General features: G+C 37.2%; 1 protein-coding gene across 1 annotated transcript in view; it reads left to right on the top strand.

Moving 5' to 3' along the window:
- Positions 1-956: 956 nt before the first annotated feature.
- Positions 957-12,196, top strand: part of LOC122792202 (S100P binding protein) — a 779,512-nt gene continuing 768,272 nt past the window's right edge. Inside the window, exon 1 of the mRNA XM_044059933.1 lies at positions 957-1,125. The gene's annotated coding sequence lies outside the window, so the exon portion shown is untranslated. The remainder of the gene's footprint in view (positions 1,126-12,196) is intronic.

The raw sequence follows: 12,196 nt of genomic DNA, 5'->3' as shown, positions 1-12,196 counted from the left end.
TTCAACACCATATTTCATCTCATGCCCTATGCTCTTCTCACAGGTATCTACTATCTATTTACAAATCTCAAAGATCTAACCGTGTTAGTTTGTATTCTCACTGTGTTGCCAAATCATGGAATAACATTCCAGAACCAATCATTCTTATAACGTACTACTATTCCTTCAAGTCTAGGCTGAAAGAACATTTAACCAATAATTGGATCTGCCCATGCTCCATGCTATCTTATACTCTTTTGCATTCCCCTTTCCCCAGTCTTAATACTTTTTTCTTGATCTATGTTTCTACTTCCCTTGCTGCATTACCTACTTTGTAGCCTAACCTTTCTATAATTCCTTAATCTTCTATTGTTCCGTCTCTCTATTCTTACACTAACTTTTATCTGTACCAAAAATTATGACTGAAATTTACTACCCATGTCTCTTGCCAGAAAAGGTATATAGTTTTTATGATTTATTACTTATTATATAATATATTTTCATGCATTATTATGTAACATACATATTAGGAACTCTCTACTATCATCTATACAATGTGTGTTCAACTTCATTGCTTTCTTTAGATTTGCTTATTTTCTTCTTTTATTGTACCAGCAAATTGTACTCCTGTTTGATTGCCTTAGTCTTTATAACCAATGTTGATTTGTTATTCTGTTTAAATTGTACTGTGGAGCTTTTCTCCCCGGGGCCTCCGCTGAAAATGGGCTCGTACCCAGTCTGACTTTCCCATTAAACAAATGTCAAATAAATAAATAAAAACAGAGACACCTGAACGTTATGCCTAATTCCGAGTAGACAGCACATCACAAAACATCTGTTACCTTAGACTGAATGCAGTCAACAAACGATAAAGGACGCACATGTATGTAAACAAATTAACAGATGTAACATTAGCAAAAGACTAGAATACCCCAGCTTGCGTTAAGGTTGAGCGGGAATGGTTAATGAGTGGGTAGCTGGGTGTATCTAGGGGGTGCACGTTGTATGCGCATGCGTTGAGGCTGAGAGGGAAGAGGCAATGTCTTGACTTGCTAGGTGTCCCCATGCAGGTGTCATTTGTATCTTGAAGGCTGAATGGCGTTTTAAGTTCGAGCAATTTGCGTTAGGATCGGTGGATTAATCAAGGTATACAGTTGGAGAATTATGCGGTGTCTTTTGTGTGCGTGATGAGGAAACTTTGTGTTTAAAATGACGGAATTAGATTTCGCCGTTTTTTTCGAATGTTTGTATTTGAGATATCGAGTTTAAACTTTTTATTATGTTGGAGAGGGGGTAAAGACTGCAAATCTGGATCACTTAAGTACTCATTTAATAAAACGCAATAGTAGGTTTCACCTCAACTTAATTTTCTGAATAAGAACTACGAAACTGTAATTTCTGGCATTACGAGGGGATGGGGCAAAATGGGACTGGTGGTAGCATAAGAGGATATCCACTAATTGAAAGTTAGAGCGTGTTTTGAAGTTTAGAACGAAACATGTTTAAATAAGAATGAAATGTAAGATTGGCACTTGGCTGCATGTGACCTTATTTAACATACTGTTTTACATATAGACAAAACAGTTAATTGGTAGCTGTAGACGGAGCGGTATTTGTTTTTTTATTAGTTGGAAACGTTTGGTAACGCCCTGGTTTTCCCCTTGTCCTCCTGTTAAGCCTTTTGCCACTTACCTTTGCATTTAGCATAACATTTTGAGGTCCGTTGTCCTAAATCTCCTACATACCAATTCAGGATCAGTAAATAAATGTTGAATAATGCTTGTGTGGGTTGCCTGATACGTTCAAAAGATGTAATAGGCCTTGCCAGTGATGAAACTACTATGTTTGCATGCGTTTCAATTGAGCTCTGATGCAAGTCGGGTACCGTTGGTTTCCATGTTTTTTATTTGTTAATCAGTTGTGTTTTCCTTGTGTGCTATAATAGTGCAGCAGCCCGTGTTAGTGCCTTTTACTTTTGTCAGACATTTGTGTCTCTAAGTTGACTTTTCTAACTGTAATCTATGTGGATATTATTATTGTTTAGATCATTTTGGCACAGAGGCTAAAGGTGGTAGGGTTGAATACTTGAAAGGTGGGTCTTTGGGTTTTCAGATTATGTGAATGTGTGTAGTTCTAGGTTTCAGCATGGACATTCTTTTGCGTGCTTTTACAGGATATCAAAGTTGCAGAAGCTGAATATTAGGTATTTAGTATCCGTGACAGTGGTGTGTGCAGCTTATTTGAAATTAGTTTATGCTTGCCTAACTAGTATTGTTCGTTTTCTTGCCCCCTGCTTGTTTTACCTCCTTAAACCTGTGGTTATCACTTGTCCTTTATGCGAGACAGTCCCTGTTTGGGCAGTTGTGCCCAGTCAAAGCAGGGGGAATAAGAAAGCAAACGTTTCCTGTTTTTTCCTCTAGCTGTGTAAGTTAATAATTTCATATGTAAAAACACATTGCTGTGATGTTTTAATTTAAAAAAAAAAAAAAAAAGTACCCCCGGGCATCTGCAAAAGTGGCAACTGTACTTAAATCTACTTCTGTACTGTCCTGTGGTGTTCTACTTCTGTACTGTCATGTGGTGTTAGCATTGCTCACTCTCCAGTCCGATTTTTGGAGGCTGGTAGGCTTCCATACCTTGACAGTACTCTTCAGTGTGTACAGTAAGTGCTGTTTGATATGCACTGATTTTTCTGAATTTTATTGGTGTGTCTCTTGTATAATGTATAAGTGTGTGTGTATGCTTGAGATGCATTGTTTGTGTTTAAGTAGATGTCTTCCTTTAATCACCACTTGCCCTAGTACAGATCTCCAGCACCTGTGTAATCCTCTCGTTTCTGTTCTTAAAAAAAAAAAAAAAAAAATCAAGGAAATTGACAAACTGTTGGATGAAATTCCATACAAAGCTATCTTAAGATCTTGGTTTATCAAGAAGTGCTGTGAACCTCTCGCTCTTTGTAACTTCTGCTGTAATCTCTGCTTCTGCCATGAAACCACCACTCTCCCATTTACCATACTGGTGGATGCTCATGCACACACCTCCACACACTTTACATTACTAGTTTACTTTATGCACTGTTTTCTGTAGTTTTGTTTTGTTTTTTTTTTTTCATTGTGTAAACACTTTTTTGGGGCTGTAAACATGAAAACTGCCATGATATTTTTATTTTTGTAAAGCACTGACATTTTTTCTCAGCCGTTAATAACTTAGTTTTTAGGCACACTAACACATGGATGGGTATTCATTATATACATTTTTTTTATTCACTAGGTAGTATTTATAGTTTGATTATGATTGTGTGTTTTTATTGCTTTTAGTTCTTGTCATAGACCTGATGAAGGCTGTATTGGACTAGTTAGCTGAAAGTGATTTTAGTTAAGTCTTTTATGTATGTCTTTTTATGTGTATGTTATGCTTTTCTTATTACTTTATCTTGGAATGTGGGTTGCAAAATAGATTTTTCCTTAACTAGGATTTAGTTTGAGTAGCAGTGTGTGTGGGGTAGGTACTTGCTGTTCTAAAATGTACTTTTATGGCCCTGTTTATATTGTTTGCCATGAACAGGCTGGTTTTAAACTTATATTTTCCACATAAAAACTAATAACGTTTAACATTGTTGAAATATTTCTGACTTATTTTTTTGTTTCATAGAAATGAATTCATGTAACCACAGTTCCTCAAATTCCCTATTCTTCAACTCTGACTACAGGATTATTGCAGTAGTATGCCCCCCCCCCCACACACACACACGTTGTAAACCATTTGCAAAACATTGTCTGAATATATCCCACAATATTCTTAAGTTGCCAGCATTTGTCTGTAAACTTAATTTAATGGCTTTAACTGAAGTCTTCAATAACGAGTTTAAAAGTTTTCGGGAATAATTTCTGTTTGTGCAGTGTAAAAATTAGTTTTCGTTAACTGCATTGTATCATTTTATTTTTTTTGTAAACCAGCTTTATTCAGCATCAGTGTTTTTTTAAAACATTTTACAAACATTAGTCAGCCATTTAAACATTACATTATTTTAGCTTTTCTCATATGATTAAAAATTAGTCGTTCATTTTACTTTCTTGTAGTTAATACACTTATTAAATGTGGTACGTATTATCGCAACCACACTTCCGCGGTTGCAAAAATTGCTTTGACTACAAAGGACCGCATAAAACATTAAGGTGTTATTCCACCTCCTTACTGGTGGCTAAGAAGTGGGGATTACATTCAGGAACACAAAATCTTGATAAAGGCATCTTCCCCTTTTTGCGTACATTACAGACATGCTTGAAGTGTCACAGATGCTGTGTGAGTGATGAATGTGATATTTGGACATTGTGTTTTCCTTCACCGAAGGATTCGTTCCTCAAACAGGAAATATGGTTTGGGTGAACTACTACTTTTGTATAAATGTGTACACATACAAACAGCCAGTGCAATGCATAAGTTGCCTTAAGTAATCCTTTTAAAAAGTGAGCAGGGGTGAGGTTGACAGGTGATTGTGGTTTCGGTTTTCAAGGAATAAGTTGGCAGTACTGATTTTGTTTGTGTGATGCTGGCATGTTCAAACAAAATTTCAGTAGTGCTGTAACAATGTTGATTGCTCTTTGTATGTGTTTGTCTTTCTATGTGGTGCGCATTTCTCTGCAAGTGCAGTTAGCACTGCTTCAAAATGGTCTTTTTTTTTTTCTCTAGGAAAGCGGAGTGTCACGCTACATGTTTCTTAAACTAAGCAACATACTGTCTTCTACGAGTCACACTTGAATAATGGCAGAGTTGTGATGGACAAATTTCATTACAACAGTCATTTGACTGCATTTGCTCTCAGGAAAAAAGGAACGTTCAGTAGGTGGAGTTGGAATAACAGACATGCTGTGGCAGTACACTACATAAACCAACAGCATTTTTTTTTTTTTTTTAACATTTTATCAGTGATTCAGAAAACAGCCTGGACTGTTAAAGAAAACGCACCATGTAACATTTTATCGGCATTAAGGAACATATTTCAGGCTCAGGAACCAACCACTATTGCCGTGAGAAATGTGGTTGTGATAATACGCAAGTACCTTAAATGTCCTTCTCCGGCATCTCCATTTTTAGCCACAATTTCTCTAGTTGTCTAACCAGGGTGATCATGACCCTACCCCCGACATTTCTATTGCTTAATCCCACTTCCTTGTTTTTCACATATGTAATATAAATGTATGCATGTGTATATAATCCGTGTGCATATAACCATTTATTAATGTATTTTTTTGATAAGTCGCCATTCTCACCTGTTCACTTTCTGCTGTTACAATCAGTCATGATTGTGATGTTGTTAAAGCTAGGTTCAGTCCTTGATTTCCACTTCCGAGTTTTATTTTTTGGCTTGTTTTAAAAGTAGACCTAACCATGCTTTCCTATATCTTGGCTCATCTGCATCCCATTCTGCACTAAGCCCCAAACCTAATCAACACCCGTGAGAGTGTCTTCTGCAGCCTACTTGGTATATAAAAAAATAACGGTGTAAGACATTAAGTAAAATTCTAACCCTCCTAGTTTTTTGTGGTATTGCACATCAGTCCCTTCTTCCTAACGTATGTTAGCAGCTGTTCTCTCCCAGTATGATCTTTTCTCTGAATGCACACACTTCTCTTGTAAAATTTGTGTGTTGTACTTGATAATTTAAGTAACGATAATGTTGTCATGTTTCAGTGGTTCAACAGGTATCACACTTCCTTTGTTAATGGAAGACCGGAATGCTGTGGTTTCTATTATCACAGCTGGTAATTTAATTTTTTTTTGTACTACATTACTGAGTGTGTCATCCTTAGAATGAAATGCTAAACTGGGGGTTCTGTCTGAGTGTAGAGCAGCTACATTACTGAGTGTGTCATCCTTAGAATGAAATGTTAAACTGGGGGTTCTGTCTGAGTGTAGAGCAGCTAGTTTGCCTGTTGAGAATTATTACCCCAAGAGTGAGGTTCAAGGCTTCTCCTCCCATCCCAAAAACTCCAATTCCCAATTGCACTACCCCTTGTAAGGATCCACAGCCAGGGATGAGCACTTTTCTAGTGTTTCTGTTGTAGGCAGCCTGATGGAAATGGGCATCCTGAGAAAATGTTGCAGTTGCCTCATGTTAACTGACAACCACTTTTTCTCAAGCAGACTGATACAGTATGCAAGAGAGGGTAGTTACAGTATATCTTTTGGAGGCAAAGCTCTTGCATACAGACACCGATACCTCCAAACAGGTTGCGAGTAACACGCACATATTATTTACTGTGGCTCAGACAAACTCATGTGTGCTGAGGTTGTTAAATTCAGGCCACTCAAACCTCAAAAGCCTCCCTCAAATGCACTTCAAAGAGAACACTCCCCAGGACAACCCTCAACCACATCTCAGTGTCTCAACTTGTAAGCCCTTAAGCCAAACTGCCACACAACCAAATAAGTTCGTCACTGGAGAGACTGTTGTGGGATACACTACTGCCCCCTCACCAGGCTGAGCAAGGAGGGAAGTCTCTCAGTTGCTTGTCAGGGGTAAGGATCCTTCAGATCACACATCCGCTCAGGACCTTTAACCACAAGTAGTATGACTTGGTCATAGACCACGTAGGTGTTAATGATCTGAGAGTATCTCCTTGGACTAAGAGCTTTTAGATTGTGTGTTCTCTGCAGGTATGAGCCTAGCAGTGAGCAGCATTCTACCTTCTCCAAGGATGACACCACATTATAAATAGAAGATGATCGACTTTACAATTGGCTTTCATTTTAAGGTGGTCCAGTATTTTTCTTTGGAGGACATGATCGACAGACTATGCTGCTTTGCCAGGCAAAGTCTGCACCTGTTCCCACTAGGCTTTCGGATATTGGCCAAAACCTCTACTTCTATTGTGCCTTTTTTTAGGCAATGCCAACTTGATAAACGTTCCAACATAATAAACTCTATCCAAGATGTGTTGCTGCTCGGTGCTTGGAGTCTCAACAAGAAGCTCCACTCCCTGGAAGCACTCCTCACTCTGGAGAGTGTTATCTGTGCAGTTACTGAGACGTGATTTAAAGCCATGGAAGGTACCCTGGCAGAACAAGGCTATAATGCCTTCCATACATTTAGACCAGCTACTGCACAAGAAGAGACTAGAGTGAATATGTATAAAAAGTAAGCACATCTTAAGATTGGTCAAATGGAGTGACATGCTTGAGCTACTCCATGTCCATCTAAACTTTGGTTGAGTTCATTACCATATCCTTGCTAGCTGTAGGCCCCCATCTATGACCTGGAATAACCGTACCACATACTTGAATGTGCTGGAGTCGCTCGCATTTCAGCTCAACACCGTATTCATGAGGGATATCAACAGTCCACCATAAACTGGGATACATATACAGCCACTAACATGCAGGTTCAAAGATTCCTGGAGTTTCAGTGGAAAACACCCTGGAACATCTAGCCGTGTATTTGTTAGGGTGTAGATAATCTTGGATCTGGTACTCACAAACATGAGGGAATGTTGCATCCCCCCACTGTTGTCCTCTCTGGCCAGATCACAAAGCAGTCACGCTTGAAATAAAAAAGCTGAACTCCTGGCAATCGCCATAAACTTTTAAGAACTTTTCCAAGGCTAACTACCTCCTATTAAGCAAAGCTCTTCTAACTAGGTGGCCTACATGGGAGTGTTTATGGAATCTTGTACAAGCATGTAAATAAATTCATAGAAACAGCAGTACCAAACAAATGTAGGGCATATTCCTAAAACAGACCCCCTTGGTGGACCCCAGTATGAAAAGGTTATACAACAAGAGGGAAAACTCTATCCAAAAGGTAAGGGCAGTGTCCAGAAAACAAAACTCAAATCTCAACAATTAACTTGGGGGGGGGGGGCTAATTTAAGTCCACAAAAAAAACAATGTTTAGGAAAAATAGCCTCCCAGTATAAGGAGATAACTTGAAGGCATTTTTCAGTTATGTATGCAACCTTAAGGGGAACACCCAACAGTGTGCTGAACAAATAATGGAACTTTTATACCAGACCAGGTGGTTATAGCTAATTTGCTGACTGATAAATTTTTCTCCAGTCCTCACACCCCACTGGAAATTCTTCTACCATTTCTCTGCCAACTTATTGTACGTTTTTTATTTTTTACATTTTTCCCCTAGCAGATTTGTTTGTTTTTCAGTTGAATTGTACAGGTTATAGGTCACATTAATGGTGGGAAAAGTTTTGAAATTATTTACTGTGGTCCAAAAGCCTGGCATTTTAATGGGTGTATAAACTTTTTATATCTATTGTATATGCAAGGCCATGGAAAGAATTATTGTGGACCTGATAAACAGAGGCAGGCAATCTTCAAACACTGGACCCTATCCCAACTTGGTTTCTGCAAGGGCTGGTCATGCCTACTAAACTTGGTGGAATTCTTTGAGAGAGTCACTAGAGCCATGGATGAGAGTAAAACTGTACATACTGCCTACCCTGACCTGGCAAAGGCATTTGACAACAGTACCTCACTCAGGTGTTAATAGACAAACTCACAAATTTAGGCATAAATCCCTCTCTCACCCAATGGATAGCTAGATGACAGGATGCATTACGTTAGGGTGGGGTACTACTGGTATCCCATAGGGTTTCAGTACTGGGACTTCTCCTGTTTGGAATATACTTCTGTGAAGTAGAGGCAAATGTTAAGGGCCTTTGGCTGACGGGATTTGCTGCTTATTGCAAGCTGGGTGCAGGCACTGAATCCTTCAAAGATGTAGATATCCTGTAGGACAGTTTGACACACACAGCTGGTGCTAGTGCCATGGCTTGAAACTCAAAGCAAAAAGATGGATAATTATACCCTTAAAGAAGACAACCATCCCTGCAAAATACAACACTGACACTTCCCTAAGAACAGACTCAGCGGTAAGGACTTGGAAGCTTAGGTTGACAGTAACCTGTATCCATGTAGTGACCAAATCCTTCTACACGGCGCAATTTATGGGTAAGGGCATAACACCCATATCCAAGTCAATCATAGTCCAACTATACTCTGCACTCATTAGACCAATAGTAAAGTACTCTGTACCTTCGACATGTAAAGTACTCTGTACCTTCGACATGTAATTGACCAGGCGTTTGTGACAGCTGGAACAGCTACAGAGGTTCCTCATTAAAAGAATATATGGTGTAAAGGTCCTATGTGGACTGCTCTGTCCTTGTACTCAGTCTCCTACAGAGTACTGTGGGGTGATCTTTGCCTAACCTGCAAGGCATTCTTCGATCCAGCCCTGATGGATGTGCTGTACAGTCACAAAACAAACAGCACTAACATTACCTAATCTAAGCCTTTTCTGTGATGTAAACAAGTATCAAGTAAAATGTCCAAACAAAACGAAAAGGTAAAAAAACACCACAACACAATCACAAGAATAGAATTAGCGCTTTCGTTTATACTCAATTGATAAACTTCATCAGATAAATACAAAGGGAAATTGTCATTTAAATACAAAAAAGTAAATAACATCACATCCTGTTAAATTTAAAAATGTGTGTGTGTAATATATATATATATATATATATATATATATATATAATACATATAAAATTCAACATTTTTTATAAAAATTAATATTTCAATAATAAATGGCAATGATCCTATCTAAATAAAGCCTTTAGTTTTAGTAGGCTCATGATTGAAATGGTATCGTTTAATCCAGGAAAAACAGAAGCATTCAATTTTAATTGCCATAATAATTCCCTCTCTTCCAGAAGTAAAGAGGTAGGTCCCCCCCTCCCACTATCATGAATCCTTTCCACCACTAAAAATCTAAAATCATGCTTGGGAAAGGCTAGAACATGTCTAGCTAAAGCATTTGTTTGATTAGATTTTGCAATGGCATGTACATGTTCATAAATTCTGGTTTTTATTGCTCTATCGGTTTTACCGATATAATAGGAGGGGCATTGATTACATAAAGCCAAATAAACAACACTTTTACTATTGCAATTGTATTTGTCTTTCAGGAAATACTTGTTCTCATTAATCTCAAAATATTTAGCCACAGAAATGTACTTACACATACTGCAACTCTCACTTTTAAACATCCCATAGTGTGTTTTATATGTCTTGCTTTGTTCTAGTTCTAAAATATTTTTTATATTTCTTGCTCTTCTAAAGGTGACATTAGGTCTTGCCCCTAGACAATCTTTTAGAGAAACATCTTCTAATAAAAATGACCAATTTTTAATAATGATAGACTTAATATTGAATGCATCTCTAGAAAATGTAGTAATGAAATAGGTGTAGTACGGATTATATAGGCACCAATCTATAGTAGAATGCATATATTGAACAAGCATTGAACTGGAAATGTTCAAAAAATTTTCATCCAAATCATTATTCATCTCATTATCACCCATATTGATTGTAAAGTTCAAAATAGGTTGGAAAACCCCATATTTTCTCTTAGATGAAACTTCTCTAGTTATTTCATTAATTAACAAAGGTGGATATCCCTTACTTGAGAACATTTTAAATAAAATGTCACATTCATCTAGAAAGTCGTTCTCCAAAGTAGACATTCTAGCTGCCCTGACTAACTGGCCTTTCACTACACCTCGTTTTTGGTGAGGGGGATGGCAGCTAGAAAAATGGAGAAACGAATTAGAATAAGTAGATTTTCTAAATATTCTAGATGTGAAAGTTCCTAAATCATAATTCTTACTTAGCAAAACATCTAAATATGTGATTGTATTTTCTTGAAAATCAAATGTGAATTCAAGAAAATTAGTAGAATTATTCATCTCCATAATAAGGGCGTCCACACTCAATTTATCCCCATTCCACAAAATGAAAATATCATCAAGGTAGCGTGTATACCATACTGCCTTGTCCATAAAGAGGGGTGATTTGAATAAAAAATTCCTTTCCCAGGCAGCCATAACGGCATTAGCAAAGGTTCCACCACATGGGGAACCCATTGCTATGCCTGTTTTCTGTATGAAATATTTATGATCAAAAGTGAAGAAATTATTCGTTAAAACTAATTCCAACAGGTAAAGCAAAACATCCACTTCATTACCTGGCATTCCTCTATCAAGTAGAAAATCCCTAACCCATTCACATCCAGTATCTTGAGGGATGCAAGTGTAAAGATCACGGACATCTATTGTTAGGAAATTAAGTGCAGGATTAAAATCCACTTTATTTATAGCTTCCAAAAAAGCCCATGAATCTTTACAAATCTGCTTTTGATTTTCTAAATTTTTTTTTATTTTAAGATCAATATACTTGGCACATCCATAAGTTATGGAATGTCTGCCGTCCAATTATTGGTCTCCAAGGTGGATCAGTTAAAGATTTATGTATTTTCGGTAGACCAAATAATTTTGGAGTCAAGGGAAAGGTCAGCTTTAGATAGTTAAACAAATCCAAATCATTTCTATTTTCCAGAAACAAATTTCTCACATACCCATTAAGTTTCTGATAAGCACCATTAACTTCATTTAATGAAACCTCTGAATAAGCTGGGGAAGTGTAATATTTTTGAAGTATAATCATCTTTGTTGAAAAAAACAAGACCCCCACCCTTATCAGGTTTACAAATCCATATATTTGCAAATTTTAAACTATCTAGCATATCACGTTCCACTTCTGATAGATTATTCTTAGGGTTAGTAGAATTATTCCGCCTTTGCAGTGAACATCGAATGTCATTTTCACATATTTTCTCATATAAATTAATTAGAGGATGCAAAGGTGGGTTAAATACACTAGCTATTCTTAAATCACTAACTAAGCTAGAGGTGTTGTTAAACATGACCTTCAAGTTCAACTTTCTCGTGAAAAGTTTCAAATCTGCTAAAGTTTTAGCTGCGTCACTATTACAATAGGGTACAAAATTTAGGCCTTTCGCTAAGACATCAACCAACTTCTTATCAGGTTTGAAATCAGAATAGTTGAAAATCTTGAAATCACCACTTGAGTTCAAAATAATTTCAACAGTTTCCCTTAAAGACACAGAATCGAAAAGTGTATCAGAACTAGGTGAGATATTAATTACCTCTTCCCTTTGTTCCGATTCTTCCTTCTCTTCTGTGTTTGATACCTGGGCACCTGTTGTTGCCCATTCTTTTTCGACTTGGACTGAAAAAAAAATTTATTTTTAGAATTATTTCCTGAATTGCCATTATTATTAGAAGTAGCATTGTTATTATTGCTATTTCTATTCTCATCTTTTTTGGCTATTCTTTCA

The sequence above is a fragment of the Protopterus annectens genome, chromosome 1.part2 (assembly GCF_019279795.1).
Source record: "Protopterus annectens isolate FY-2018-M chromosome 1.part2, PAN1.0, whole genome shotgun sequence".
NCBI lineage: Eukaryota > Metazoa > Chordata > Ceratodontiformes > Protopteridae > Protopterus > Protopterus annectens.
Note: the sequence above shows the minus strand (reverse complement) of the source record. Positions and strands in the feature narration are given on the sequence as shown.